Genomic DNA, 27,738 nt, shown 5'->3' with positions numbered 1-27,738 from the left:
CCCTGGCACTTTCATGGACTTCCTGCATATAAGCCAGGTCCCCTAAAATGCCATTGGTAATTGCTATTGGGCTACAAAAGGTGACCTGAAGGCCTGTGAAAAGGGAGATGCGGTCCCTGCATGAGGACTTAGCATTCAAGCGGACATGTCCGCCAAAGGAGATTATCCTCAGCAGAAAGACAACCACCACTTGTTTCCGCCCGGTCTCGAACCGGGGACCTTTCGCGTGTGAGGCGAACGTGATAACCACTACACTACGGAAACTGACGAAAGGCTTCTTGAGGTCATTCGTCTCGCGGAAGACCGGGGTTCGATTCCCCGACGGGGAGAAATAGTCTTTCTACCAGCAGTCCCATTACTTGCCACCAAAGGAAGGTGCTTCACACTAGCCCTACTCTCTAGCTGAGAAATTGTCATTGTGACAGTGAATTTTTTAGTCCCTCTCAGCTGTACTTATCATCAAACCCCACACCATGGTTGACACAGTGCTCCAAACATTGTGAGGTTGCCTGAGTATTGGACTGGGCACAGTCTGATTGTTATACTCCTAGCAAGCTCAGAGCGACAGAAAATATTTCTGGACCTTGACACGAGCTTTGAAGGACATCCTGGCTATGACTACCGATTCTGTGTGCTGGTCATCTATAACAGTGTGACTAGCTACTCGAGACACCAGCATGGAGTTGGGGTGAAGCGATTACATTTACCACTTGATTGCTCCCTGGCACTTTGATGGACTTCCTGCATATAAGCCAGGTCCCCTAAAATGCCATTGGTAATTGCTATTGGGCTACAAAAGGTGACCTGAAGGCCTGTGAAAAGGGAGATGCGGTCCCTGCATGAGGACTTAGCATTCAAGCGGACATGTCCGCCAAAGGAGATTATCCTCAGCAGAATGACAACCACCACTTGTTTCCGCCCGGTCTCGAACCGGGGACCTTTCGCGTGTGAGGCGAACGTGATAACCACTACACTACAGAAACTGACGAAAGGCTTCTTGAGGTCATTCGTCACGCGGAAGACCGGGGTTCGATTCCCCGACGGGGAGAAATAGTCTTTCTACCAGCAGTCCCATTACTTGCCACGAAAGGAAGGTGCTTCACACTAGCCCTACTCTCTAGCTGAGAAATTGTCATTGTGACAGTGAATTTTTTAGTCCCTCTCAGCTGTACTTATCATCAAACCCCACACCATGGTTGACACAGTGCTCCAAACATTGTGAGGTTGCCTGAGTATTGGACTGGGCACAGTCTGATTGTTATACTCCTAGCAAGCTCAGAGCGACAGAAAATATTTCTGGACCTTGACACGAGCTTTGAAGGACATCCTGGCTATGACTACCGATTCTGTGTGCTGGTCATCTATAACAGTGTGACTAGCTACTCGAGACACCAGCATGGAGTTGGGGTGAAGCGATTACATTTACCACTTGATTGCTCCCTGGCACTTTCATGGACTTCCTGCATATAAGCCAGGTCCCCTAAAATGCCATTGGTAATTGCTATTGGGCTACAAAAGGTGACCTGAAGGCCTGTGAAAAGGGAGATGCGGTCCCTGCGTGAGGACTTAGCATTCAAGCGGACATGTCCGCCAAAGGAGATTATCCTCAGCAGAAAGAGAACAACCACTTGTTTCCGCCCGGTCTAGAACCGGGGACCTTTCGCGTGTTAGGCGAACGTGATAACCACTACACTACGGAAACTGACAAAAGGCTTTTCGTGAAAAATTAAGGAAATGGGCCAAGGAGAGAAATTCATACATGGTAGATAAAAGAAAATGAGAAATTGGCATTGTGACAGTGAATATTTTAGTCCCTCTCAGCTGTACTTATCATCAAACCCCACACCATGGTTGACACAGTACTCCAAACATTGTGAGGTTGCCTGAGTATCGATTCCCAGACGGGGAGAAATATTCTTTCTATCAGCAGTCCCATTACTTGCCACCTAAGGAAGGTGCTTCACGCTAGCCCTACTCTCTAGCTGAGGTGAGGAAAAGTTAACTCTCTGTACCTCGAAGGAGGAAAAATTAAGGAAACGGGCCAAGGAGAGAAATTCATACATGGTAGATAAAAGAAAATGAGAAATTGGCATTGTGACAGTGAATTTTTTAGTCCCTCTCAGCTGTACTTATCATCAAACCCCACACCATGGTTGACACAGTGCTCCAAACATTGTGAGGTTGCCTGAGTATCGATTCCCAGACGGGGAGAAATATTCTTTCTACCAACAGTCCCATTACTTGCATTACTCGATTCCCAGACGGGGACAAATATTCTTTCTACCAACAGTCCCATTACTTGCCACCTAAGGAAGGTGCTTCACGCTAGCCCTACTCTCTAGCTGAGAAATTGTCATTGTGACAGTGAATTTTTTAGTCCCTCTCAGCTGTACTTATCATCAAACCCCACACCATGGTTGACACAGTGCTCCAAACATTGTGAGGTTGCCTGAGTATTGGACTGGGCACAGTCTGATTGTTATACTCCTAGCAAGCTCAGAGCGACAGACAATATTTCTGGACCTCGACACGAGCTTTGAAGGACATCCTGGCTATGACTACCGTTTCTGTGTGCTGGTCATCTATAACAGTGTGACTAGCTACTCGAGACACCAGCTTGGAGTTGGGGTGGAGCGATTACATTTACCACTTGATTGATTCCTGCCGCAATAAGCAGATATGTTCTGAGAGATTAACACAAAGCTATGTAGTCGTCAGATGAGAGCATAGGTTCCAGGTTTGCCTCCGGGAGATGCCCAGCGCCTCTTTTGCTCTCAACTTTGATGGACTTCCTGCATATAAGCCAGGTCCCCTAAAATGCCATTGGTAATTGCTATTGGGCTACAAAAGGTGACCTGAAGGCCTGTGAAAAGGGAGATGCGTGAGGACTTAGCATTCAAGCGGACATGTCCGCCAAAGGAGATTATCCTCAGCAGAAAGACAACCACCACTTGTTTCTGCCCGGTCTCGAACCAGGGACCTTTCGCGTGTGAGGCGAACGTGATAACCACTACACTACGGAAACTGACAAAAGGCTTTTCGTGGTCATTCGTCAGGTAGTCGACCCGACCCGAAGTTGGACAGGCTTTCCTGAGGTTAAGACCATCAGCCCGTTCACAACCCAAAAGTGACCCCACAGAATTCCTCGTTAGTATAGTGGACAGTATCTCCGCCTGTCACGCGGAAGACCGGGGTTCGATTCCCCGACGGGGAGAAATATTCTTTCTACCAGCAGTCCCACTACTTGCCACCTAAGGAAGGTGCTTCACGCTAGCCCTACTCTCTAGCTGAGGTGAGGTGAGGAAAAGTTAACTCTCTGTACCTCGAAGGAGGAAAAATTAAGGAAATGGGCCAAGGAGAGAAATTCATACATGGTAGATAAAAGAAAATGAGAAATTGTCATTGTGACAGTGAATTTTTTAGTCCCTCTCAGCTGTACTTATCATCAAACCCCACACCATGGTTGACACAGTGCTCCAAACATTGTGAGGTTGCCTGAGTATCGATTCCCAGACGGGGAGAAATATTCTTTCTACCAACAGTCCCATTACTTGCATTACTCGATTCCCAGACGGGGACAAATATTCTTTCTACCAACAGTCCCATTACTTGCCACCTAAGGAAGGTGCTTCACGCTAGCCCTACTCTCTAGCTGAGAAATTGTCATTGTGACAGTGAATTTTTTAGTCCCTCTCAGCTGTACTTATCATCAAACCCCACACCATGGTTGACACAGTGCTCCAAACATTGTGAGGTTGCCTGAGTATTGGACTGGGCACAGTCTGATTGTTATACTCCTAGCAAGCTCAGAGCGACAGACAATATTTCTGGACCTCGACACGAGCTTTGAAGGACATCCTGGCTATGACTACCGTTTCTGTGTGCTGGTCATCTATAACAGTGTGACTAGCTACTCGAGACACCAGCATGGAGTTGGGGTGGAGCGATTACATTTACCACTTGATTGCTCCCTGCCGCAATAAGCAGATATGTTCTGAGAGATTAACACAAAGCTATGTAGTCGTCAGATGAGAGCATAGGTTCCAGGTTTGCCTCCGGGAGATGCCCAGCGCCTCTTTTGCTCTCAACTTTGATGGACTTCCTGCATATAAGCCAGGTCCCCTAAAATGCCATTGGTAATTGCTATTGGGCTACAAAAGGTGACCTGAAGGCCTGTGAAAAGGGAGATGCGTGAGGACTTAGCATTCAAGCGGACATGTCCGCCAAAGGAGATTATCCTCAGCAGAAAGAAAACAACCACTTGTTTCCGCCCGGTCTCGAACCGGGGACCTTTCGCGTGTTAGGCGAACGTGATAACCACTACACTACGGAAACTGACAAAAGGCTTTTCGTGGTCATTCGTCAGGTAGTCGACCCGACCCGAAGTTGGACAGGCTTTCCTCAGGTTCAGACCATCAGCCCGTTCACAACCCAAAAGTAACACCACAGAAGTCCTCGTTAGTATAGTAGACAGTATCTCCGCCTGTCACGCAGAAGACCGGGTTTCGATTCCCGACGGGGAAAATTATTCTTTCTACCAGCAGTCCCATTACTTGCCACCTAAGGAAGGTGCTTCACACTAGCCCTACTCTCTAGCTGAGGTGAGGTGAGGAAAAGTTAACTCTCTGTACCTCGAAGGAGGAAAAATTAAGGAAACGGGCCAAGGAGAGAAATTCCTACATGGTAGATAAAAGAAAATGAGAAATTGGCATTGTGACAGTGAATATGTTAGTCCCTCTCAGCTGTACTTATCATCAAACCCCACACCATGGTTGACACAGTGCTCCAAACATTGTGAGGTTGCCTGAGTATCGATTCCCCGACGGGGAGAAATATTCTTTCTACCAGCAGTCCCATTACTTGCCACCTAAGGAAGGTGCTTCACGCTAGCCCTACTCTCTAGCTGAGGTGAGGTGAGGAAAAGTTAACTCTCTGTACCTCGAAGGAGGAAAAATTAAGGAAACGGGCCAAGGAGAGAAATTCATACATGGTAGATAAAAGAAAATGAGAAATTGTCATTGTGACTGAATTTTTTAGTCCCTCTCAGCTGTACTTATCATCAAACCCCACACCATGGTTGACACAGTGCTCCAAACATTGTGAGGTTGCCTGAGTATTGGACTGGGCACAGTCTGATTGTTATACTCCTAGCAAGCTCAGAGCGACAGACAATATTTCTGGACCTTGACACGAGCTTTGAAGGACATCCTGGCTATGACTACCGATTCTGTGTGCTGGTCATCTATAACAGTGTGACTAGCTACTCGAGACACCAGCATGGAGTTGGGGTGAAGCGATTACATTTACCACTTGATTGCTCCCTGGCACTTTCATGGACTTCCTGCATATAAGCCAGGTCCCCTAAAATGCCATTGGTAATTGCTATTGGGCTACAAAAGGTGACCTGAAGGCCTGTGAAAAGGGAGATGCGGTCCCTGCATGAGGACTTAGCATTCAAGCGGACATGTCCGCCAAAGGAGATTATCCTCAGCAGAAAGACAACCACCACTTGTTTCCGCCCGGTCTCGAACCGGGGACCTTTCGCGTGTGAGGCGAACGTGATAACCACTACACTACGGAAACTGACGAAAGGCTTCTTGAGGTCATTCGTCTCGCGGAAGACCGGGGTTCGATTCCCCGACGGGGAGAAATAGTCTTTCTACCAGCAGTCCCATTACTTGCCACCAAAGGAAGGTGCTTCACACTAGCCCTACTCTCTAGCTGAGAAATTGTCATTGTGACAGTGAATTTTTTAGTCCCTCTCAGCTGTACTTATCATCAAACCCCACACCATGGTTGACACAGTGCTCCAAACATTGTGAGGTTGCCTGAGTATTGGACTGGGCACAGTCTGATTGTTATACTCCTAGCAAGCTCAGAGCGACAGAAAATATTTCTGGACCTTGACACGAGCTTTGAAGGACATCCTGGCTATGACTACCGATTCTGTGTGCTGGTCATCTATAACAGTGTGACTAGCTACTCGAGACACCAGCATGGAGTTGGGGTGAAGCGATTACATTTACCACTTGATTGCTCCCTGGCACTTTGATGGACTTCCTGCATATAAGCCAGGTCCCCTAAAATGCCATTGGTAATTGCTATTGGGCTACAAAAGGTGACCTGAAGGCCTGTGAAAAGGGAGATGCGGTCCCTGCATGAGGACTTAGCATTCAAGCGGACATGTCCGCCAAAGGAGATTATCCTCAGCAGAATGACAACCACCACTTGTTTCCGCCCGGTCTCGAACCGGGGACCTTTCGCGTGTGAGGCGAACGTGATAACCACTACACTACAGAAACTGACGAAAGGCTTCTTGAGGTCATTCGTCACGCGGAAGACCGGGGTTCGATTCCCCGACGGGGAGAAATAGTCTTTCTACCAGCAGTCCCATTACTTGCCACGAAAGGAAGGTGCTTCACACTAGCCCTACTCTCTAGCTGAGAAATTGTCATTGTGACAGTGAATTTTTTAGTCCCTCTCAGCTGTACTTATCATCAAACCCCACACCATGGTTGACACAGTGCTCCAAACATTGTGAGGTTGCCTGAGTATTGGACTGGGCACAGTCTGATTGTTATACTCCTAGCAAGCTCAGAGCGACAGAAAATATTTCTGGACCTTGACACGAGCTTTGAAGGACATCCTGGCTATGACTACCGATTCTGTGTGCTGGTCATCTATAACAGTGTGACTAGCTACTCGAGACACCAGCATGGAGTTGGGGTGAAGCGATTACATTTACCACTTGATTGCTCCCTGGCACTTTCATGGACTTCCTGCATATAAGCCAGGTCCCCTAAAATGCCATTGGTAATTGCTATTGGGCTACAAAAGGTGACCTGAAGGCCTGTGAAAAGGGAGATGCGGTCCCTGCATGAGGACTTAGCATTCAAGCGGACATGTCCGCCAAAGGAGATTATCCTCAGCAGAAAGACAACCACCACTTGTTTCCGCCCGGTCTCGAACCGGGGACCTTTCGCGTGTGAGGCGAACGTGATAACCACTACACTACGGAAACTGACGAAAGGCTTCTTGAGGTCATTCGTCTCGCGGAAGACCGGGGTTCGATTCCCCGACGGGGAGAAATAGTCTTTCTACCAGCAGTCCCATTACTTGCCACCAAAGGAAGGTGCTTCACACTAGCCCTACTCTCTAGCTGAGAAATTGTCATTGTGACAGTGAATTTTTTAGTCCCTCTCAGCTGTACTTATCATCAAACCCCACACCATGGTTGACACAGTGCTCCAAACATTGTGAGGTTGCCTGAGTATTGGACTGGGCACAGTCTGATTGTTATACTCCTAGCAAGCTCAGAGCGACAGAAAATATTTCTGGACCTTGACACGAGCTTTGAAGGACATCCTGGCTATGACTACCGATTCTGTGTGCTGGTCATCTATAACAGTGTGACTAGCTACTCGAGACACCAGCATGGAGTTGGGGTGAAGCGATTACATTTACCACTTGATTGCTCCCTGGCACTTTGATGGACTTCCTGCATATAAGCCAGGTCCCCTAAAATGCCATTGGTAATTGCTATTGGGCTACAAAAGGTGACCTGAAGGCCTGTGAAAAGGGAGATGCGGTCCCTGCATGAGGACTTAGCATTCAAGCGGACATGTCCGCCAAAGGAGATTATCCTCAGCAGAATGACAACCACCACTTGTTTCCGCCCGGTCTCGAACCGGGGACCTTTCGCGTGTGAGGCGAACGTGATAACCACTACACTACAGAAACTGACGAAAGGCTTCTTGAGGTCATTCGTCACGCGGAAGACCGGGGTTCGATTCCCCGACGGGGAGAAATAGTCTTTCTACCAGCAGTCCCATTACTTGCCACGAAAGGAAGGTGCTTCACACTAGCCCTACTCTCTAGCTGAGAAATTGTCATTGTGACAGTGAATTTTTTAGTCCCTCTCAGCTGTACTTATCATCAAACCCCACACCATGGTTGACACAGTGCTCCAAACATTGTGAGGTTGCCTGAGTATTGGACTGGGCACAGTCTGATTGTTATACTCCTAGCAAGCTCAGAGCGACAGAAAATATTTCTGGACCTTGACACGAGCTTTGAAGGACATCCTGGCTATGACTACCGATTCTGTGTGCTGGTCATCTATAACAGTGTGACTAGCTACTCGAGACACCAGCATGGAGTTGGGGTGAAGCGATTACATTTACCACTTGATTGCTCCCTGGCACTTTGATGGACTTCCTGCATATAAGCCAGGTCCCCTAAAATGCCATTGGTAATTGCTATTGGGCTACAAAAGGTGACCTGAAGGCCTGTGAAAAGGCAGATGCGTGAGGACTTAGCATTCAAGCGGACATGTCCGCCAAAGGAGATTATCCTCAGCAGAAAGAGAACAACCACTTGTTTCCGCCCGGTCTCGAACCGGGGACCTTTCGCGTGTTAGGCGAACGTGATAACCACTACACTACGGAAACTGACAAAAGGCTTTTCGTGGTCATTCGTCAGGTAGTCGACCCGACCCGAAGTTGGACAGGCTTTCCTCAGGTTCAGACCATCAGCCCGTTCACAACCCAAAAGTAACACCACAGAAGTCCTCGTTAGTATAGTGGACAGTATCTCCGCCTGTCACGCGGAAGACCGGGTTTCGATTCCCCGACGGGGAGAATTATTCTTTCTACCAGCAGTCCCATTACTTGCCACCTAAGGAAGGTGCTTCACACTAGCCCTACTCTCTAGCTGAGGTGAGGTGAGGAAAAGTTAACTCTCTGTACCTCGAAGGAGGAAAAATTAAGGAAACGGGCCAAGGAGAGAAATTCCTACATGGTAGATAAAAGAAAATGAGAAATTGGCATTGTGACAGTGAATATGTTAGTCCCTCTCAGCTGTACTTATCATCAAACCCCACACCATGGTTGACACAGTGCTCCAAACATTGTGAGGTTGCCTGAGTATCGATTCCCAGACGGGGAGAAATATTCTTTCTACCAACAGTCCCATTACTTGCCACCTAAGGAAGGTGCTTCACGCTAGCCCTACTCTCTAGCTGAGGTGAGGTGAGGAAAAGTTAACTCTCTGTACCTCGAAGGAGGAAAAATTAAGGAAACGGGCCAAGGAGAGAAATTCATACATGGTAGATAAAAGAAAATGAGAAATTGGCATTGTGACAGTGAATATGTTAGTCCCTCTCAGCTGTACTTATCATCAAACCCCACACTATGGTTGACACAGTGCTCCAAACATTGTGAGGTTGCCTGAGTATCGATTCCCAGACGGGGAGAAATATTCTTTCTACCAACAGTCCCATTACTTGCCACCTAAGGAAGGTGCTTCACGCTAGCCCTACTCTCTAGCTGAGAAATTGTCATTGTGACAGTGAATTTTTTAGTCCCTCTCAGCTGTACTTATCATCAAACCCCACACCATGGTTGACACAGTGCTCCAAACATTGTGAGGTTGCCTGAGTATTGGACTGGGCACAGTCTGATTGTTATACTCCTAGCAAGCTCAGAGCGACAGACAATATTTCTGGACCTTGACACGAGCTTTGAAGGACATCCTGGCTATGACTACCGATTCTGTGTGCTGGTCATCTATAACAGTGTGACTAGCTACTCGAGACACCAGCATGGAGTTGGGGTGAAGCGATTACATTTACCACTTGATTGCTCCCTGGCACTTTCATGGACTTCCTGCATATAAGCCAGGTCCCCTAAAATGCCATTGGTAATTGCTATTGGGCTACAAAAGGTGACCTGAAGGCCTGTGAAAACGGAGATGCGGTCCCTGCGTGAGGACTTAGCATTCAAGCGGACATGTCCGCCAAAGGAGATTATCCTCAGCAGAAAGAGAACAACCACTTGTTTCCGCCCGGTCTCGAACCGGGGACCTTTCGCGTGTTAGGCGAACGTGATAACCACTACACTACGGAAACTGACAAAAGGCTTTTCGTGGTCATTCGTCAGGTAGTCGACCCGACCCGAAGTTGGACAGGCTTTCCTCAGGTTCAGACCATCAGCCCGTTCACAACCCAAAAGTAACACCACAGAAGTCCTCGTTAGTATAGTGGACAGTATCTCCGCCTGTCACGCGGAAGACCGGGTTTCGATTCCCAGACGGGGAGAATTATTCTTTCTACCAGCAGTCCCATTACTTGCCACCTAAGGAAGGTGCTTCACACTAGCCCTACTCTCTAGCTGAGGTGAGGTGAGGAAAAGTTAACTCTCTGTACCTCGAAGGAGGAAAAATTAAGGAAACGGGCCAAGGAGAGAAATTCCTACATGGTAGATAAAAGAAAATGAGAAATTGGCATTGTGACAGTGAATATGTTAGTCCCTCTCAGCTGTACTTATCATCAAACCCCACACCATGGTTGACACAGTGCTCCAAACATTGTGAGGTTGCCTGAGTATCGATTCCCAGACGGGGAGAAATATTCTTTCTACCAACAGTCCCATTACTTGCCACCTAAGGAAGGTGCTTCACGCTAGCCCTACTCTCTAGCTGAGGTGAGGTGAGGAAAAGTTAACTCTCTGTACCTCGAAGGAGGAAAAATTAAGGAAACGGGCCAAGGAGAGAAATTCATACATGGTAGATAAAAGAAAATGAGAAATTGGCATTGTGACAGTGAATATGTTAGTCCCTCTCAGCTGTACTTATCATCAAACCCCACACTATGGTTGACACAGTGCTCCAAACATTGTGAGGTTGCCTGAGTATCGATTCCCAGACGGGGAGAAATATTCTTTCTACCAACAGTCCCATTACTTGCCACCTAAGGAAGGTGCTTCACGCTAGCCCTACTCTCTAGCTGAGAAATTGTCATTGTGACAGTGAATTTTTTAGTCCCTCTCAGCTGTACTTATCATCAAACCCCACACCATGGTTGACACAGTGCTCCAAACATTGTGAGGTTGCCTGAGTATTGGACTGGGCACAGTCTGATTGTTATACTCCTAGCAAGCTCAGAGCGACAGACAATATTTCTGGACCTTGACACGAGCTTTGAAGGACATCCTGGCTATGACTACCGATTCTGTGTGCTGGTCATCTATAACAGTGTGACTAGCTACTCGAGACACCAGCATGGAGTTGGGGTGAAGCGATTACATTTACCACTTGATTGCTCCCTGGCACTTTCATGGACTTCCTGCATATAAGCCAGGTCCCCTAAAATGCCATTGGTAATTGCTATTGGGCTACAAAAGGTGACCTGAAGGCCTGTGAAAAGGGAGATGCGGTCCCTGCGTGAGGACTTAGCATTCAAGCGGACATGTCCGCCAAAAGAGATTATCCTCAGCAGAAAGAGAACCACCACTTGTTTCCACCCGGTCTCGAACCGTGGACCTTTCGCGTGTGAGGCGAACATGATAACCACTACACTACGGAAACTGACGAAAGGCTTCTTGAGGTCATTCGTCACGCGGAAGACCGGGGTTCGATTCCCCGACGGGGAGAAATATTCTTTCTACCAGCAGTCCCATTACTTGCCACCTAAGGAAGGTGCTTCACGCTAGCCCCACTCTCTAGCTGAGGTGAGGTGAGGAAAAGTTAACTCTCTGTACCTCGAAGGAGGAAAAATTAAGGAAATGGGCCAAGGAGAGAAATTCATACATGGTAGATAAAAGAAAATGAGAAATTGGCATTGTGACAGTGAATATGTTAGTCCCTCTCAGCTGTACTTATCATCAAACCCCACACCATGGTTGACACAGTGCTCCAAACATTGTGAGGTTGCCTGAGTATCGATTCCCAGACAGGGAGAAATATTCTTTCTACCAACAGTCCCATTACTTGCCACCTAAGGAAGGTGCTTCACGCTAGCCCTACTCTCTAGCTGAGGTGAGGTGAGGAAAAGTTAACTCTCTGTACCTCGAAGGAGGAAAAATTAAGGAAATGGGCCAAGGAGAGAAATTCATACATGGTAGATAAAAGAAAATGAGAAATTGGCATTGTGACAGTGAATATTTTAGTCCCTCTCAGCTGTACTTATCATCAAACCCCACACCATGGTTGACACAGTACTCCAAACATTGTGAGGTTGCCTGAGTATCGATTCCCAGACGGGGAGAAATATTCTTTCTACCAACAGTCCCATTACTTGCATTACTCGATTCCCAGACGGGGACAAATATTCTTTCTACCAACAGTCCCATTACTTGCCACCTAAGGAAGGTGCTTCACGCTAGCCCTACTCTCTAGCTGAGAAATTGTCATTGTGACAGTGAATTTTTTAGTACCTCTCAGCTGTACTTATCATCAAACCCCACACCATGGTTGACACAGTGCTCCAAACATTGTGAGGTTGCCTGAGTATTGGACTGGGCACAGTCTGATTGTTATACTCCTAGCAAGCTCAGAGCGACAGACAATATTTCTGGACCTCGACACGAGCTTTGAAGGACATCCTGGCTATGACTACCGTTTCTGTGTGCTGGTCATCTATAACAGTGTGACTAGCTACTCGAGACACCAGCTTGGAGTTGGGGTGGAGCGATTACATTTACCACTTGATTGATTCCTGCCGCAATAAGCAGATATGTTCTGAGAGATTAACACAAAGCTATGTAGTCGTCAGATGAGAGCATAGGTTCCAGGTTTGCCTCCGGGAGATGCCCAGCGCCTCTTTTGCTCTCAACTTTGATGGACTTCCTGCATATAAGCCAGGTCCCCTAAAATGCCATTGGTAATTGCTATTGGGCTACAAAAGGTGACCTGAAGGCCTGTGAAAAGGGAGATGCGTGAGGACTTAGCATTCAAGCGGACATGTCCGCCAAAGGAGATTATCCTCAGCAGAAAGAGAACCACCACTTGTTTCCGCCCAGTCTCGAACCGGGGACCTTTCGCGTGTGAGTCGAACGTGATAACCACTACACTACGGAAACTGACGAAAGGCTTCTTGAGGTCATTCGTCACGCGGAAGACCGGGGTTCGATTCCCCGACGGGGAGAAATATTCTTTCTACCAGCAGTCCCATTACTTGCCACCTAAGGAAGGTGCTTCACGCTATCCCTACTCTCTAGCTGAGGTGAGGTGAGGAAAAGTTAACTCTCTGTACCTCGAAGGAGGAAAAATTAAGGAAATGGGCCAAGGAGAGAAATTCATACATGGTAGATAAAAGAAAATGAGAAATTGGCATTGTGACAGTGAATATTTTAGTCCCTCTCAGCTGTACTTATCATCAAACCCCACACCATGGTTGACACAGTGCTCCAAACATTGTGAGGTTGCCTGAGTATTGGACTGGGCACAGTCTGATTGTTATACTCCTAGCAAGCTCAGAGCGACAGACAATATTTCTGGACCTCGACACGAGCTTTGAAGGACATCCTGGCTATGACTACCGTTTCTGTGTGCTGGTCATCTATAACAGTGTGACTAGCTACTCGAGACACCAGCTTGGAGTTGGGGTGGAGCGATTACATTTACCACTTGATTGATTCCTGCCGCAATAAGCAGATATGTTCTGAGAGATTAACACAAAGCTATGTAGTCGTCAGATGAGAGCATAGGTTCCAGGTTTGCCTCCGGGAGATGCCCAGCGCCTCTTTTGCTCTCAACTTTGATGGACTTCCTGCATATAAGCCAGGTCCCCTAAAATGCCATTGGTAATTGCTATTGGGCTACAAAAGGTGACCTGAAGGCCTGTGAAAAGGGAGATGCGTGAGAAATTGTCATTGTGACAGTGAATTTTTTAGTCCCTCTCAGCTGTACTTATCATCAAACCCCACACCATGGTTGACACAGTGCTCCAAACATTGTGAGGTTGCCTGAGTATTGGACTGGGCACAGTCTGATTGTTATACTCCTAGCAAGCTCAGAGCGACAGACAATATTTCTGGACCTTGACACGAGCTTTGAAGGACATCCTGGCTATGACTACCGATTCTGTGTGCTGGTCATCTATAACAGTGTGACTAGCTACTCGAGACACCAGCATGGAGTTGGGGTGAAGCGATTACATTTACCACTTGATTGCTCCCTGGCACTTTCATGGACTTCCTGCATATAAGCCAGGTCCCCTAAAATGCCATTGGTAATTGCTATTGGGCTACAAAAGGTGACCTGAAGGCCTGTGAAAAGGGAGATGCGTGAGGACTTAGCATTCAAGCGGACATGTCCGCCAAAAGAGATTATCCTCAGCAGAAAGAGAACCACCACTTGTTTCCGCCCGGTCTCGAACCGGGGACCTTTCGCGTGTGAGGCGAACGTGATAACCACTACACTACGGAAACTGACGAAAGGCTTCTTGAGGTCATTCGTCATGCGGAAGACCGGGGTTCGATTCCCCGACGGGGAGAAATATTCTTTCTACCAGCAGTCCCATTACTTGCCACCTAAGGAAGGTGCTTCACGCTATCCCTACTCTCTAGCTGAGGTGAGGTGAGGAAAAGTTAACTCTCTGTACCTCGAAGGAGGAAAAATTAAGGAAATGGGCCAAGGAGAGAAATTCATACATGGTAGATAAAAGAAAATGAGAAATTGGCATTGTGACAGTGAATATTTTAGTCCCTCTCAGCTGTACTTATCATCAAACCCCACACCATGGTTGACACAGTGCTCCAAACATTGTGAGGTTGCCTGAGTATCGATTCCCAGACGGGGAGAAATATTCTTTCTACCAACAGTCCCATTACTTGCCACCTAAGGAAGGTGCTTCACGCTAGCCCTACTCTCTAGCTGAGGTGAGGAAAAGTTAACTCTCTGTACCTCGAAGGAGGAAAAATTAAGGAAACGGGCCAAGGAGAGAAATTCATACATGGTAGATAAAAGAAAATGAGAAATTGGCATTGTGACAGTGAATTTTTTAGTCCCTCTCAGCTGTACTTATCATCAAACCCCACACCATGGTTGACACAGTGCTCCAAACATTGTGAGGTTGCCTGAGTATTGGACTGGGCACAGTCTGATTGTTATACTCCTAGCAAGCTCAGAGCGACAGACAATATTTCTGGACCTCGACACGAGCTTTGAAGGACATCCTGGCTATGACTACCGTTTCTGTGTGCTGGTCATCTATAACAGTGTGACTAGCTACTCGAGACACCAGCATGGAGTTGGGGTGGAGCGATTACATTTACCACTTGATTGCTCCCTGCCGCAATAAGCAGATATGTTCTGAGAGATTAACACAAAGCTATGTAGTCGTCAGATGAGAGCATAGGTTCCAGGTTTGCCTCCGGGAGATGCCCAGCGCCTCTTTTGCTCTCAACTTTGATGGACTTCCTGCATATAAGCCAGGTCCCCTAAAATGCCATTGGTAATTGCTATTGGGCTACAAAAGGTGACCTGAAGGCCTGTGAAAAGGGAGATGCGTGAGAAATTGTCATTGTGACAGTGAATTTTTTAGTCCCTCTCAGCTGTACTTATCATCAAACCCCACACCATGGTTGACACAGTGCTCCAAACATTGTGAGGTTGCCTGAGTATTGGACTGGGCACAGTCTGATTGTTATACTCCTAGCAAGCTCAGAGCGACAGACAATATTTCTGGACCTCAACACGAGCTTTGAAGGACATCCTGGCTATGACTACCGTTTCTGTGTGCTGGTCATCTATAACAGTGTGACTAGCTACTCGAGACACCAGCATGGAGTTGGGGTGGAGCGATTACATTTACCACTTGATTGCTCCCTGCCGCAATAAGCAGATATGTTCTGAGAGATTAACACAAAGCTATGTAGTCGTCAGATGAGAGCATAGGTTCCAGGTTTGCCTCCGGGAGATGCCCAGCGCCTCTTTTGCTCTCAACTTTGATGGACTTCCTGCATATAAGCCAGGTCCCCTAAAATGCCATTGGTAATTGCTATTGGGCTACAAAAGGTGACCTGAAGGCCTGTGAAAAGGGAGATGCGTGAGGACTTAGCATTCAAGCGGACATGTCCGCCAAAGGAGATTATCCTCAGCAGAAAGACAACCACCACTTGTTTCCGCCCGGTCTCGAACCGGGGACCTTTCGCGTGTGAGGCGAACGTGATAACCACTACACTACGGAAACTGACAAAAGGCTTTTCGTGGTCAATCGTCAGGTAGTCGACCCGACCCGAAGTTGGACAGGCTTTCCTCAGGTTCAGACCATCAGCCCGTTCACAACCCAAAAGTGACACCACAGAAGTCCTCGTTAGTATAGTGGACAGTATCTCCGCCTGTCACGCGGAAGACCGGGGTTCGATTCCCCGACGGGGAGAAATATTCTTTCTACCAGCAGTCCCATTACTTGCCACCTAAGGAAGGTGCTTCACGCTAGCCCTACTCTCTAGCTGAGGTGAGGTGAGGAAAAGTTAACTCTCTGTACCTCGAAGGAGGAAAAATTAAGGAAATGGGCCAAGGAGAGAAATTCATACATGGTAGATAAAAGAAAATGAGAAATTGACATTGTGACAGTGAATTTTTTAGTCCCTCTCAGCTGTACTTATCATCAAACCCCACACCATGGTTGACACAGTGCTCCAAACATTGTGAGGTTGCCTGAGTATTGGACTGGGCACAGTCTGATTGTTATACTCCTAGCAAGCTCAGAGCGACAGACAATATTTCTGGACCTCGACACGAGCTTTGAAGGACATCCTGGCTATGACTACCGTTTCTGTGTGCTGGTCATCTATAACAGTGTGACTAGCTACTCGAGACACCAGCTTGGAGTTGGGGTGGAGCGATTACATTTACCACTTGATTGATTCCTGCCGCAATAAGCAGATATGTTCTGAGAGATTAACACAAAGCTATGTAGTCGTCAGATGAGAGCATAGGTTCCAGGTTTGCCTCCGGGAGATGCCCAGCGCCTCTTTTGCTCTCAACTTTGATGGACTTCCTGCATATAAGCCAGGTCCCCTAAAATGCCATTGGTAATTGCTATTGGGCTACAAAAGGTGACCTGAAGGCCTGTGAAAAGGGAGATGCGTGAGAAATTGTCATTGTGACAGTGAATTTTTTAGTCCCTCTCAGCTGTACTTATCATCAAACCCCACACCATGGTTGACACAGTGCTCCAAACATTGTGAGGTTGCCTGAGTATTGGACTGGGCACAGTCTGATTGTTATACTCCTAGCAAGCTCAGAGCGACAGACAATATTTCTGGACCTTGACACGAGCTTTGAAGGACATCCTGGCTATGACTACCGATTCTGTGTGCTGGTCATCTATAACAGTGTGACTAGCTACTCGAGACACCAGCATGGAGTTGGGGTGAAGCGATTACATTTACCACTTGATTGCTCCCTGGCACTTTCATGGACTTCCTGCATATAAGCCAGGTCCCCTAAAATGCCATTGGTAATTGCTATTGGGCTACAAAAGGTGACCTGAAGGCCTGTGAAAAGGGAGATGCGTGAGGACTTAGCATTCAAGCGGACATGTCCGCCAAAAGAGATTATCCTCAGCAGAAAGAGAACCACCACTTGTTTCCGCCCGGTCTCGAACCGGGGACCTTTCGCGTGTGAGGCGAACGTGATAACCACTACACTACGGAAACTGACGAAAGGCTTCTTGAGGTCATTCGTCACGCGGAAGACCGGGGTTCGATTCCCCGACGGGGAGAAATATTCTTTCTACCAGCAGTCCCATTACTTGCCACCTAAGGAAGGTGCTTCACGCTATCCCTACTCTCTAGCTGAGGTGAGGTGAGGAAAAGTTAACTCTCTGTACCTCGAAGGAGGAAAAATTAAGGAAATGGGCCAAGGAGAGAAATTCATACATGGTAGATAAAAGAAAATGAGAAATTGGCATTGTGACAGTGAATATTTTAGTCCCTCTCAGCTGTACTTATTATCAAACCCCACACCATGGTTGACACAGTGCTCCAAACATTGTGAGGTTGCCTGAGTATCGATTCCCAGACGGGGAGAAATATTCTTTCTACCAACAGTCCCATTACTTGCCACCTAAGGAAGGTGCTTCACGCTAGCCCTACTCTCTAGCTGAGGTGAGGAAAAGTTAACTCTCTGTACCTCGAAGGAGGAAAAATTAAGGAAACGGGCCAAGGAGAGAAATTCATACATGGTAGATAAAAGAAAATGAGAAATTGGCATTGTGACAGTGAATTTTTTAGTCCCTCTCAGCTGTACTTATCATCAAACCCCACACCATGGTTGACACAGTGCTCCAAACATTGTGAGGTTGCCTGAGTATTGGACTGGGCACAGTCTGATTGTTATACTCCTAGCAAGCTCAGAGCGACAGACAATATTTCTGGACCTCGACACGAGCTTTGAAGGACATCCTGGCTATGACTACCGTTTCTGTGTGCTGGTCATCTATAACAGTGTGACTAGCTACTCGAGACACCAGCATGGAGTTGGGGTGGAGCGATTACATTTACCACTTGATTGCTCCCTGCCGCAATAAGCAGATATGTTCTGAGAGATTAACACAAAGCTATGTAGTCGTCAGATGAGAGCATAGGTTCCAGGTTTGCCTCCGGGAGATGCCCAGCACCTCTTTTGCTCTCAACTTTGATGGACTTCCTGCATATAAGCCAGGTCCCCTAAAATGCCATTGGTAATTGCTATTGGGCTACAAAAGGTGACCTGAAGGCCTGTGAAAAGGGAGATGCGTGAGGACTTAGCATTCAAGCGGACATGTCCGCCAAAGGAGATTATCCTCAGCAGAAAGACAACCACCACTTGTTTCCGCCCGGTCTCGAACCGGGGACCTTTCGCGTGTGAGGCGAACGTGATAACCACTACACTACGGAAACTGACAAAAGGCTTTTCGTGGTCAATCGTCAGGTAGTCGACCCGACCCGAAGTTGGACAGGCTTTCCTCAGGTTCAGACCATCAGCCCGTTCACAACCCAAAAGTGACACCACAGAAGTCCTCGTTAGTATAGTGGACAGTATCTCCGCCTGTCACGCGGAAGACCGGGGTTCGATTCCCCGACGCGGAGAAATATTCTTTCTACCAGCAGTCCCATTACTTGCCACCTAAGGAAGGTGCTTCACGCTAGCCCTACTCTCTAGCTGAGGTGAGGTGAGGAAAAGTTAACTCTCTGTACCTCGAAGGAGGAAAAATTAAGGAAATGGGCCAAGGAGAGAAATTCATACATGGTAGATAAAAGAAAATGAGAAATTGACATTGTGACAGTGAATTTTTTAGTCCCTCTCAGCTGTACTTATCATCAAACCCCACACCATGGTTGACACAGTGCTCCAAACATTGTGAGGTTGCCTGAGTATTGGACTGGGCACAGTCTGATTGTTATACTCCTAGCAAGCTCAGAGCGACAGACAATATTTCTGGACCTCGACACGAGCTTTGAAGGACATCCTGGCTATGACTACCGTTTCTGTGTGCTGGTCATCTATAACAGTGTGACTAGCTACTCGAGACACCAGCTTGGAGTTGGGGTGGAGCGATTACATTTACCACTTGATTGATTCCTGCCGCAATAAGCAGATATGTTCTGAGAGATTAACACAAAGCTATGTAGTCGTCAGATGAGAGCATAGGTTCCAGGTTTGCCTCCGGGAGATGCCCAGCGCCTCTTTTGCTCTCAACTTTGATGGACTTCCTGCATATAAGCCAGGTCCCCTAAAATGCCATTGGTAATTGCTATTGGGCTACAAAAGGTGACCTGAAGGCCTGTGAAAAGGGAGATGCGTGAGAAATTGTCATTGTGACAGTGAATTTTTTAGTCCCTCTCAGCTGTACTTATCATCAAACCCCACACCATGGTTGACACAGTGCTCCAAACATTGTGAGGTTGCCTGAGTATTGGACTGGGCACAGTCTGATTGTTATACTCCTAGCAAGCTCAGAGCGACAGACAATATTTCTGGACCTTGACACGAGCTTTGAAGGACATCCTGGCTATGACTACCGATTCTGTGTGCTGGTCATCTATAACAGTGTGACTAGCTACTCGAGACACCAGCATGGAGTTGGGGTGAAGCGATTACATTTACCACTTGATTGCTCCCTGGCACTTTCATGGACTTCCTGCATATAAGCCAGGTCCCCTAAAATGCCATTGGTAATTGCTATTGGGCTACAAAAGGTGACCTGAAGGCCTGTGAAAAGGGAGATGCGTGAGGACTTAGCATTCAAGCGGACATGTCCGCCAAAAGAGATTATCCTCAGCAGAAAGAGAACCACCACTTGTTTCCGCCCGGTCTCGAACCAGGGACCTTTCGCGTGTGAGGCGAACGTGATAACCACTACACTACGGAAACTGACGAAAGGCTTCTTGAGGTCATTCGTCACGCGGAAGACCGGGGTTCGATTCCCCGACGGGGAGAAATATTCTTTCTACCAGCAGTCCCATTACTTGCCACCTAAGGAAGGTGCTTCACGCTATCCCTACTCTCTAGCTGAGGTGAGGTGAGGAAAAGTTAACTCTCTGTACCTCGAAGGAGGAAAAATTAAGGAAATGGGCCAAGGAGAGAAATTCATACATGGTAGATAAAAGAAAATGAGAAATTGGCATTGTGACAGTGAATATTTTAGTCCCTCTCAGCTGTACTTATCATCAAACCCCACACCATGGTTGACACAGTGCTCCAAACATTGTGAGGTTGCCTGAGTATCGATTCCCAGACGGGGAGAAATATTCTTTCTACCAACAGTCCCATTACTTGCCACCTAAGGAAGGTGCTTCACGCTAGCCCTACTCTCTAGCTGAGGTGAGGAAAAGTTAACTCTCTGTACCTCGAAGGAGGAAAAATTAAGGAAACGGGCCAAGGAGAGAAATTCATACATGGTAGATAAAAGAAAATGAGAAATTGGCATTGTGACAGTGAATTTTTTAGTCCCTCTCAGCTGTACTTATCATCAAACCCCACACCATGGTTGACACAGTGCTCCAAACATTGTGAGGTTGCCTGAGTATTGGACTGGGCACAGTCTGATTGTTATACTCCTAGCAAGCTCAGAGCGACAGACAATATTTCTGGACCTCGACACGAGCTTTGAAGGACATCCTGGCTATGACTACCGTTTCTGTGTGCTGGTCATCTATAACAGTGTGACTAGCTACTCGAGACACCAGCATGGAGTTGGGGTGGAGCGATTACATTTACCACTTGATTGCTCCCTGCCGCAATAAGCAGATATGTTCTGAGAGATTAACACAAAGCTATGTAGTCGTCAGATGAGAGCATAGGTTCCAGGTTTGCCTCCGGGAGATGCCCAGCGCCTCTTTTGCTCTCAACTTTGATGGACTTCCTGCATATAAGCCAGGTCCCCTAAAATGCCATTGGTAATTGCTATTGGGCTACAAAAGGTGACCTGAAGGCCTGTGAAAAGGGAGATGCGTGAGAAATTGTCATTGTGACAGTGAATTTTTTAGTCCCTCTCAGCTGTACTTATCATCAAACCCCACACCATGGTTGACACAGTGCTCCAAACATTGTGAGGTTGCCTGAGTATTGGACTGGGCACAGTCTGATTGTTATACTCCTAGCAAGCTCAGAGCGACAGACAATATTTCTGGACCTCGACACGAGCTTTGAAGGACATCCTGGCTATGACTACCGTTTCTGTGTGCTGGTCATCTATAACAGTGTGACTAGCTACTCGAGACACCAGCATGGAGTTGGGGTGGAGCGATTACATTTACCACTTGATTGCTCCCTGCCGCAATAAGCAGATATGTTCTGAGAGATTAACACAAAGCTATGTAGTCGTCAGATGAGAGCATAGGTTCCAGGTTTGCCTCCGGGAGATGCCCAGCGCCTCTTTTGCTCTCAACTTTGATGGACTTCCTGCATATAAGCCAGGTCCCCTAAAATGCCATTGGTAATTGCTATTGGGCTACAAAAGGTGACCTGAAGGCCTGTGAAAAGGGAGATGCGTGAGGACTTAGCATTCAAGCGGACATGTCCGCCAAAGGAGATTATCCTCAGCAGAAAGACAACCACCACTTGTTTCCGCCCGGTCTCGAACCGGGGACCTTTCGCGTGTGAGGCGAACGTGATAACCACTACACTACGGAAACTGACAAAAGGCTTTTCGTGGTCAATCGTCAGGTAGTCGACCCGACCCGAAGTTGGACAGGCTTTCCTCAGGTTCAGACCATCAGCCCGTTCACAACCCAAAAGTGACACCACAGAAGTCCTCGTTAGTATAGTGGACAGTATCTCCGCCTGTCACGCGGAAGACCGGGGTTCGATTCCCCGACGGGGAGAAATATTCTTTCTACCAGCAGTCCCATTACTTGCCACCTAAGGAAGGTGCTTCACGCTAGCCCTACTCTCTAGCTGAGGTGAGGTGAGGAAAAGTTAACTCTCTGTACCTCGAAGGAGGAAAAATTAAGGAAATGGGCCAAGGAGAGAAATTCATACATGGTAGATAAAAGAAAATGAGAAATTGGCATTGTGACAGTGAATTTTTTAGTCCCTCTCAGCTGTACTTATCATCAAACCCCACACCATGGTTGACACAGTGCTCCAAACATTGTGAGGTTGCCTGAGTATTGGACTGGGCACAGTCTGATTGTTATACTCCTAGCAAGCTCAGAGCGACAGACAATATTTCTGGACCTCGACACGAGCTTTGAAGGACATCCTGGCTATGACTACCGTTTCTGTGTGCTGGTCATCCATAACAGTGTGACTAGCTACTCGAGACACCAGCTTGGAGTTGGGGTGGAGCGATTACATTTACCACTTGATTGATTCCTGCCGCAATAAGCAGATATGTTCTGAGAGATTAACACAAAGCTATGTAGTCGTCAGATGAGAGCATAGGTTCCAGGTTTGCCTCCGGGAGATGCCCAGCGCCTCTTTTGCTCTCAACTTTGATGGACTTCCTGCATATAAGCCAGGTCCCCTAAAATGCCATTGGTAATTGCTATTGGGCTACAAAAGGTGACCTGAAGGCCTGTGAAAAGGGAGATGCGTGAGAAATTGTCATTGTGACAGTGAATTTTTTAGTCCCTCTCAGCTGTACTTATCATCAAACCCCACACCATGGTTGACACAGTGCTCCAAACATTGTGAGGTTGCCTGAGTATTGGACTGGGCACAGTCTGATTGTTATACTCCTAGCAAGCTCAGAGCGACAGACAATATTTCTGGACCTTGACACGAGCTTTGAAGGACATCCTGGCTATGACTACCGATTCTGTGTGCTGGTCATCTATAACAGTGTGACTAGCTACTCGAGACACCAGCATGGAGTTGGGGTGAAGCGATTACATTTACCACTTGATTGCTCCCTGGCACTTTCATGGACTTCCTGCATATAAGCCAGGTCCCCTAAAATGCCATTGGTAATTGCTATTGGGCTACAAAAGGTGACCTGAAGGCCTGTGAAAAGGGAGATGCGTGAGGACTTAGCATTCAAGCGGACATGTCCGCCAAAGGAGATTATCCTCAGCAGAAAGACAACCACCACTTGTTTCCGCCCGGTCTCGAACCGGGGACCTGTCGCGTGTGAGGCGAACGTGATAACCACTACACTACGGAAACTGACAAAAGGCTTTTCGTGGTCAATCGTCAGGTAGTCGACCCGACCCGAAGTTGGACAGGCTTTCCTCAGGTTCAGACCATCAGCCCGTTCACAACCCAAAAGTGACACCACAGAAGTCCTCGTTAGTATAGTGGACAGTATCTCCGCCTGTCACGCGGAAGACCGGGGTTCGATTCCCCGACGGGGAGAAATATTCTTTCTACCAGCAGTCCCATTACTTGCCACCTAAGGAAGGTGCTTCACGCTAGCCCTACTCTCTAGCTGAGGTGAGGTGAGGAAAAGTTAACTCTCTGTACCTCGAAGGAGGAAAAATTAAGGAAATGGGCCAAGGAGAGAAATTCATACATGGTAGATAAAAGAAAATGAGAAATTGGCATTGTGACAGTGAATTTTTTAGTCCCTCTCAGCTGTACTTATCATCAAACCCCACACCATGGTTGACACAGTGCTCCAAACATTGTGAGGTTGCCTGAGTATTGGACTGGGCACAGTCTGATTGTTATACTCCTAGCAAGCTCAGAGCGACAGACAATATTTCTGGACCTCGACACGAGCTTTGAAGGACATCCTGGCTATGACTACCGTTTCTGTGTGCTGGTCATCTATAACAGTGTGACTAGCTACTCGAGACACCAGCATGGAGTTGGGGTGAAGCGATTACATTTACCACTTGATTGCTCCCTGGCACTTTCATGGACTTCCTGCATATAAGCCAGGTCCCCTAAAATGCCATTGGTAATTGCTATTGGGCTACAAAAGGTGACCTGAAGGCCTGTGAAAAGGGAGATGCGTGAGGACTTAGCATTCAAGCGGACATGTCCGCCAAAAGAGATTATCCTCAGCAGAAAGAGAACCACCACTTGTTTCCGCCCGGTCTCGAACCGGGGACCTTTCGCGTGTGAGGCGAACGTGATAACCACTACACTACGGAAACTGACGAAAGGCTTCTTGAGGTCATTCGTCACGCGGAAGACCGGGGTTCGATTCCCCGACGGGGAGAAATATTCTTTCTACCAGCAGTCCCATTACTTGCCACCTAAGGAAGGTGCTTCACGCTATCCCTACTCTCTAGCTGAGGTGAGGTGAGGAAAAGTTAACTCTCTGTACCTCGAAGGAGGAAAAATTAAGGAAATGGGCCAAGGAGAGAAATTCATACATGGTAGATAAAAGAAAATGAGAAATTGGCATTGTGACAGTGAATATTTTAGTCCCTCTCAGCTGTACTTATCATCAAACCCCACACCATGGTTGACACAGTGCTCCAAACATTGTGAGGTTGCCTGAGTATCGATTCCCAGACGGGGAGAAATATTCTTTCTACCAACAGTCCCATTACTTGCCACCTAAGGAAGGTGCTTCACGCTAGCCCTACTCTCTAGCTGAGGTGAGGAAAAGTTAACTCTCTGTACCTCGAAGGAGGAAAAATTAAGGAAACGGGCCAAGGAGAGAAATTCATACATGGTAGATAAAAGAAAATGAGAAATTGGCATTGTGACAGTGAATTTTTTAGTCCCTCTCAGCTGTACTTATCATCAAACCCCACACCATGGTTGACACAGTGCTCCAAACATTGTGAGGTTGCCTGAGTATCGATTCCCAGACGGGGAGAAATATTCTTTCTACCAACAGTCCCATTACTTGCCACCTAAGGAAGGTGCTTCACGCTAGCCCTACTCTCTAGCTGAGGTGAGGAAAAGTTAACTCTCTGTACCTCGAAGGAGGAAAAATTACACCAGCATGGAGTTGGGGTGGAGCGATTACATTTACCACTTGATTGCTCCCTGCCGCAATAAGCAGATATGTTCTGAGAGATTAACACAAAGCTATGTAGTCGTCAGATGAGAGCATAGGTTCCAGGTTTGCCTCCGGGAGATGCCCAGCGCCTCTTTTGCTCTCAACTTTGATGGACTTCCTGCATATAAGCCAGGTCCCCTAAAATGCCATTGGTAATTGCTATTGGGCTACAAAAGGTGACCTGAAGGCCTGTGAAAAGGGAGATGCGTGAGAAATTGTCATTGTGACAGTGAATTTTTTAGTCCCTCTCAGCTGTACTTATCATCAAACCCCACACCATGGTTGACACAGTGCTCCAAACATTGTGAGGTTGCCTCATTTACCACATTTACCACTTGATTGCTCCCTGGCACTTTCATGGACTTCCTGCATATAAGCCAGGTCCCCTAAAATGCCATTGGTAATTGCTATTGGGCTACAAAAGGTGACCTGAAGGCCTGTGAAAAGGGAGATGCGTGAGGACTTAGCATTCAAGCGGACATGTCCGCCAAAAGAGATTATCCTCAGCAGAAAGAGAACCACCACTTGTTTCCGCCCGGTCTCGAACCGGGGACCTTTCGCGTGTGAGGCGAACGTGATAACCACTACACTACGGAAACTGACGAAAGGCTTCTTGAGGTCATTCGTCACGCGGAAGACCGGGGTTCGATTCCCCGACGGGGAGAAATATTCTTTCTACCAGCAGTCCCATTACTTGCCACCTAAGGAAGGTGCTTCACGCTATCCCTACTCTCTAGCTGAGGTGAGGTGAGGAAAAGTTAACTCTCTGTACCTCGAAGGAGGAAAAATTAAGGAAATGGGCCAAGGAGAGAAATTCATACATGGTAGATAAAAGAAAATGAGAAATTGGCATTGTGACAGTGAATATTTTAGTCCCTCTCAGCTGTACTTATCATCAAACCCCACACCATGGTTGACACAGTGCTCCAAACATTGTGAGGTTGCCTGAGTATCGATTCCCAGACGGGGAGAAATATTCTTTCTACCAACAGTCCCATTACTTGCCACCTAAGGAAGGTGCTTCACGCTAGCCCTACTCTCTAGCTGAGGTGAGGAAAAGTTAACTCTCTGTACCTCGAAGGAGGAAAAATTAAGGAAACGGGCCAAGGAGAGAAATTCATACATGGTAGATAAAAGAAAATGAGAAATTGGCATTGTGACAGTGAATTTTTTAGTCCCTCTCAGCTGTACTTATCATCAAACCCCACACCATGGTTGACACAGTGCTCCAAACATTGTGAGGTTGCCTGAGTATTGGACTGGGCACAGTCTGATTGTTATACTCCTAGCAAGCTCAGAGCGACAGACAATATTTCTGGACCTCGACACGAGCTTTGAAGGACATCCTGGCTATGACTACCGTTTCTGTGTGCTGGTCATCTATAACAGTGTGACTAGCTACTCGAGACACCAGCATGGAGTTGGGGTGGAGCGATTACATTTACCACTTGATTGCTCCCTGCCGCAATAAGCAGATATGTTCTGAGAGATTAACACAAAGCTATGTAGTCGTCAGATGAGAGCATAGGTTCCAGGTTTGCCTCCGGGAGATGCCCAGCGCCTCTTTTGCTCTCAACTTTGATGGACTTCCTGCATATAAGCCAGGTCCCCTAAAATGCCATTGGTAATTGCTATTGGGCTACAAAAGGTGACCTGAAGGCCTGTGAAAAGGGAGATGCGTGAGAAATTGTCATTGTGACAGTGAATTTTTTAGTCCCTCTCAGCTGTACTTATCATCAAACCCCACACCATGGTTGACACAGTGCTCCAAACATTGTGAGGTTGCCTGAGTATTGGACTGGGCACAGTCTGATTGTTATACTCCTAGCAAGCTCAGAGCGACAGACAATATTTCTGGACCTCGACACGAGCTTTGAAGGACATCCTGGCTATGACTACCGTTTCTGTGTGCTGGTCATCTATAACAGTGTGACTAGCTACTCGAGACACCAGCATGGAGTTGGGGTGGAGCGATTACATTTACCACTTGATTGCTCCCTGCCGCAATAAGCAGATATGTTCTGAGAGATTAACACAAAGCTATGTAGTCGTCAGATGAGAGCATAGGTTCCAGGTTTGCCTCCGGGAGATGCCCAGCGCCTCTTTTGCTCTCAACTTTCATGGACTTCCTGCATATAAGCCAGGTCCCCTAAAATGCCATTGGTAATTGCTATTGGGCTACAAAAGGTGACCTGAAGGCCTGTGAAAAGGGAGATGCGTGAGGACTTAGCATTCAAGCGGACATGTCCGCCAAAGGAGATTATCCTCAGCAGAAAGACAACCACCACTTGTTTCCGCCCGGTCTCGAACCGGGGACCTTTCGCGTGTGAGGCGAACGTGATAACCACTACACTACGGAAACTGACAAAAGGCTTTTCGTGGTCAATCGTCAGGTAGTCGACCCGACCCGAAGTTGGACAGGCTTTCCTCAGGTTCAGACCATCAGCCCGTTCACAACCCAAAAGTGACACCACAGAAGTCCTCGTTAGTATAGTGGACAGTATCTCCGCCTGTCACGCGGAAGACCGGGGTTCGATTCCCCGACGGGGAGAAATATTCTTTCT

General features: G+C 47.4%; 28 non-coding genes across 28 annotated transcripts; 5 read left to right on the top strand and 23 right to left on the bottom strand.

The window, feature by feature from the left end:
- Window positions 1-191: 191 nt before the first annotated feature.
- On the bottom strand, window positions 192-264 carry trnav-cac (transfer RNA valine (anticodon CAC)). The gene has a single exon. It is a non-coding gene; the product is annotated as a tRNA-Val (tRNA).
- Window positions 265-910: 646 nt separating this feature from the next.
- Window positions 911-983, bottom strand: trnav-cac (transfer RNA valine (anticodon CAC)). The gene has a single exon. It is a non-coding gene; the product is annotated as a tRNA-Val (tRNA).
- A 646-nt stretch (window positions 984-1,629) lies between these two features.
- Window positions 1,630-1,702, bottom strand: trnav-aac (transfer RNA valine (anticodon AAC)). Its single transcript has one exon. It is a non-coding gene; the product is annotated as a tRNA-Val (tRNA).
- Window positions 1,703-2,952: 1,250 nt separating this feature from the next.
- Window positions 2,953-3,025, bottom strand: trnav-aac (transfer RNA valine (anticodon AAC)). Its single transcript has one exon. It is a non-coding gene; the product is annotated as a tRNA-Val (tRNA).
- A 117-nt stretch (window positions 3,026-3,142) lies between these two features.
- On the top strand, window positions 3,143-3,214 carry trnad-guc (transfer RNA aspartic acid (anticodon GUC)). Its single transcript has one exon. It is a non-coding gene; the product is annotated as a tRNA-Asp (tRNA).
- Window positions 3,215-4,262: 1,048 nt separating this feature from the next.
- On the bottom strand, window positions 4,263-4,335 carry trnav-aac (transfer RNA valine (anticodon AAC)). Its single transcript has one exon. It is a non-coding gene; the product is annotated as a tRNA-Val (tRNA).
- A 1,175-nt stretch (window positions 4,336-5,510) lies between these two features.
- trnav-cac (transfer RNA valine (anticodon CAC)) lies at window positions 5,511-5,583 on the bottom strand. The gene has a single exon. It is a non-coding gene; the product is annotated as a tRNA-Val (tRNA).
- Window positions 5,584-6,229: 646 nt separating this feature from the next.
- trnav-cac (transfer RNA valine (anticodon CAC)) lies at window positions 6,230-6,302 on the bottom strand. The gene has a single exon. It is a non-coding gene; the product is annotated as a tRNA-Val (tRNA).
- Window positions 6,303-6,948: 646 nt separating this feature from the next.
- Window positions 6,949-7,021, bottom strand: trnav-cac (transfer RNA valine (anticodon CAC)). Its single transcript has one exon. It is a non-coding gene; the product is annotated as a tRNA-Val (tRNA).
- Window positions 7,022-7,667: 646 nt separating this feature from the next.
- On the bottom strand, window positions 7,668-7,740 carry trnav-cac (transfer RNA valine (anticodon CAC)). Its single transcript has one exon. It is a non-coding gene; the product is annotated as a tRNA-Val (tRNA).
- A 637-nt stretch (window positions 7,741-8,377) lies between these two features.
- On the bottom strand, window positions 8,378-8,450 carry trnav-aac (transfer RNA valine (anticodon AAC)). The gene has a single exon. It is a non-coding gene; the product is annotated as a tRNA-Val (tRNA).
- Window positions 8,451-9,834: 1,384 nt separating this feature from the next.
- trnav-aac (transfer RNA valine (anticodon AAC)) lies at window positions 9,835-9,907 on the bottom strand. The gene has a single exon. It is a non-coding gene; the product is annotated as a tRNA-Val (tRNA).
- Window positions 9,908-11,291: 1,384 nt separating this feature from the next.
- On the bottom strand, window positions 11,292-11,364 carry trnav-cac (transfer RNA valine (anticodon CAC)). The gene has a single exon. It is a non-coding gene; the product is annotated as a tRNA-Val (tRNA).
- A 1,420-nt stretch (window positions 11,365-12,784) lies between these two features.
- Window positions 12,785-12,857, bottom strand: trnav-cac (transfer RNA valine (anticodon CAC)). Its single transcript has one exon. It is a non-coding gene; the product is annotated as a tRNA-Val (tRNA).
- A 1,277-nt stretch (window positions 12,858-14,134) lies between these two features.
- On the bottom strand, window positions 14,135-14,207 carry trnav-cac (transfer RNA valine (anticodon CAC)). The gene has a single exon. It is a non-coding gene; the product is annotated as a tRNA-Val (tRNA).
- Window positions 14,208-15,897: 1,690 nt separating this feature from the next.
- Window positions 15,898-15,970, bottom strand: trnav-cac (transfer RNA valine (anticodon CAC)). The gene has a single exon. It is a non-coding gene; the product is annotated as a tRNA-Val (tRNA).
- Window positions 15,971-16,087: 117 nt separating this feature from the next.
- Window positions 16,088-16,159, top strand: trnad-guc (transfer RNA aspartic acid (anticodon GUC)). The gene has a single exon. It is a non-coding gene; the product is annotated as a tRNA-Asp (tRNA).
- Window positions 16,160-17,371: 1,212 nt separating this feature from the next.
- Window positions 17,372-17,444, bottom strand: trnav-cac (transfer RNA valine (anticodon CAC)). The gene has a single exon. It is a non-coding gene; the product is annotated as a tRNA-Val (tRNA).
- A 1,151-nt stretch (window positions 17,445-18,595) lies between these two features.
- On the bottom strand, window positions 18,596-18,668 carry trnav-cac (transfer RNA valine (anticodon CAC)). Its single transcript has one exon. It is a non-coding gene; the product is annotated as a tRNA-Val (tRNA).
- Window positions 18,669-20,069: 1,401 nt separating this feature from the next.
- Window positions 20,070-20,142, bottom strand: trnav-cac (transfer RNA valine (anticodon CAC)). Its single transcript has one exon. It is a non-coding gene; the product is annotated as a tRNA-Val (tRNA).
- A 1,690-nt stretch (window positions 20,143-21,832) lies between these two features.
- trnav-cac (transfer RNA valine (anticodon CAC)) lies at window positions 21,833-21,905 on the bottom strand. The gene has a single exon. It is a non-coding gene; the product is annotated as a tRNA-Val (tRNA).
- A 117-nt stretch (window positions 21,906-22,022) lies between these two features.
- trnad-guc (transfer RNA aspartic acid (anticodon GUC)) lies at window positions 22,023-22,094 on the top strand. The gene has a single exon. It is a non-coding gene; the product is annotated as a tRNA-Asp (tRNA).
- Window positions 22,095-23,306: 1,212 nt separating this feature from the next.
- On the bottom strand, window positions 23,307-23,379 carry trnav-cac (transfer RNA valine (anticodon CAC)). Its single transcript has one exon. It is a non-coding gene; the product is annotated as a tRNA-Val (tRNA).
- A 117-nt stretch (window positions 23,380-23,496) lies between these two features.
- On the top strand, window positions 23,497-23,568 carry trnad-guc (transfer RNA aspartic acid (anticodon GUC)). The gene has a single exon. It is a non-coding gene; the product is annotated as a tRNA-Asp (tRNA).
- Window positions 23,569-24,241: 673 nt separating this feature from the next.
- trnav-cac (transfer RNA valine (anticodon CAC)) lies at window positions 24,242-24,314 on the bottom strand. Its single transcript has one exon. It is a non-coding gene; the product is annotated as a tRNA-Val (tRNA).
- A 1,386-nt stretch (window positions 24,315-25,700) lies between these two features.
- Window positions 25,701-25,773, bottom strand: trnav-cac (transfer RNA valine (anticodon CAC)). Its single transcript has one exon. It is a non-coding gene; the product is annotated as a tRNA-Val (tRNA).
- A 1,690-nt stretch (window positions 25,774-27,463) lies between these two features.
- trnav-cac (transfer RNA valine (anticodon CAC)) lies at window positions 27,464-27,536 on the bottom strand. The gene has a single exon. It is a non-coding gene; the product is annotated as a tRNA-Val (tRNA).
- Window positions 27,537-27,653: 117 nt separating this feature from the next.
- On the top strand, window positions 27,654-27,725 carry trnad-guc (transfer RNA aspartic acid (anticodon GUC)). Its single transcript has one exon. It is a non-coding gene; the product is annotated as a tRNA-Asp (tRNA).
- Window positions 27,726-27,738: the final 13 nt, after the last annotated feature.

Source organism: Labrus bergylta, chromosome 13 (assembly GCF_963930695.1).
Source record: "Labrus bergylta chromosome 13, fLabBer1.1, whole genome shotgun sequence".
Taxonomy (NCBI): Eukaryota; Metazoa; Chordata; class Actinopteri; order Labriformes; family Labridae; genus Labrus; species Labrus bergylta.
The sequence above is the reverse complement of the archived record's forward strand: the minus strand, read 5'-3'. Positions and strand labels throughout refer to the sequence as shown.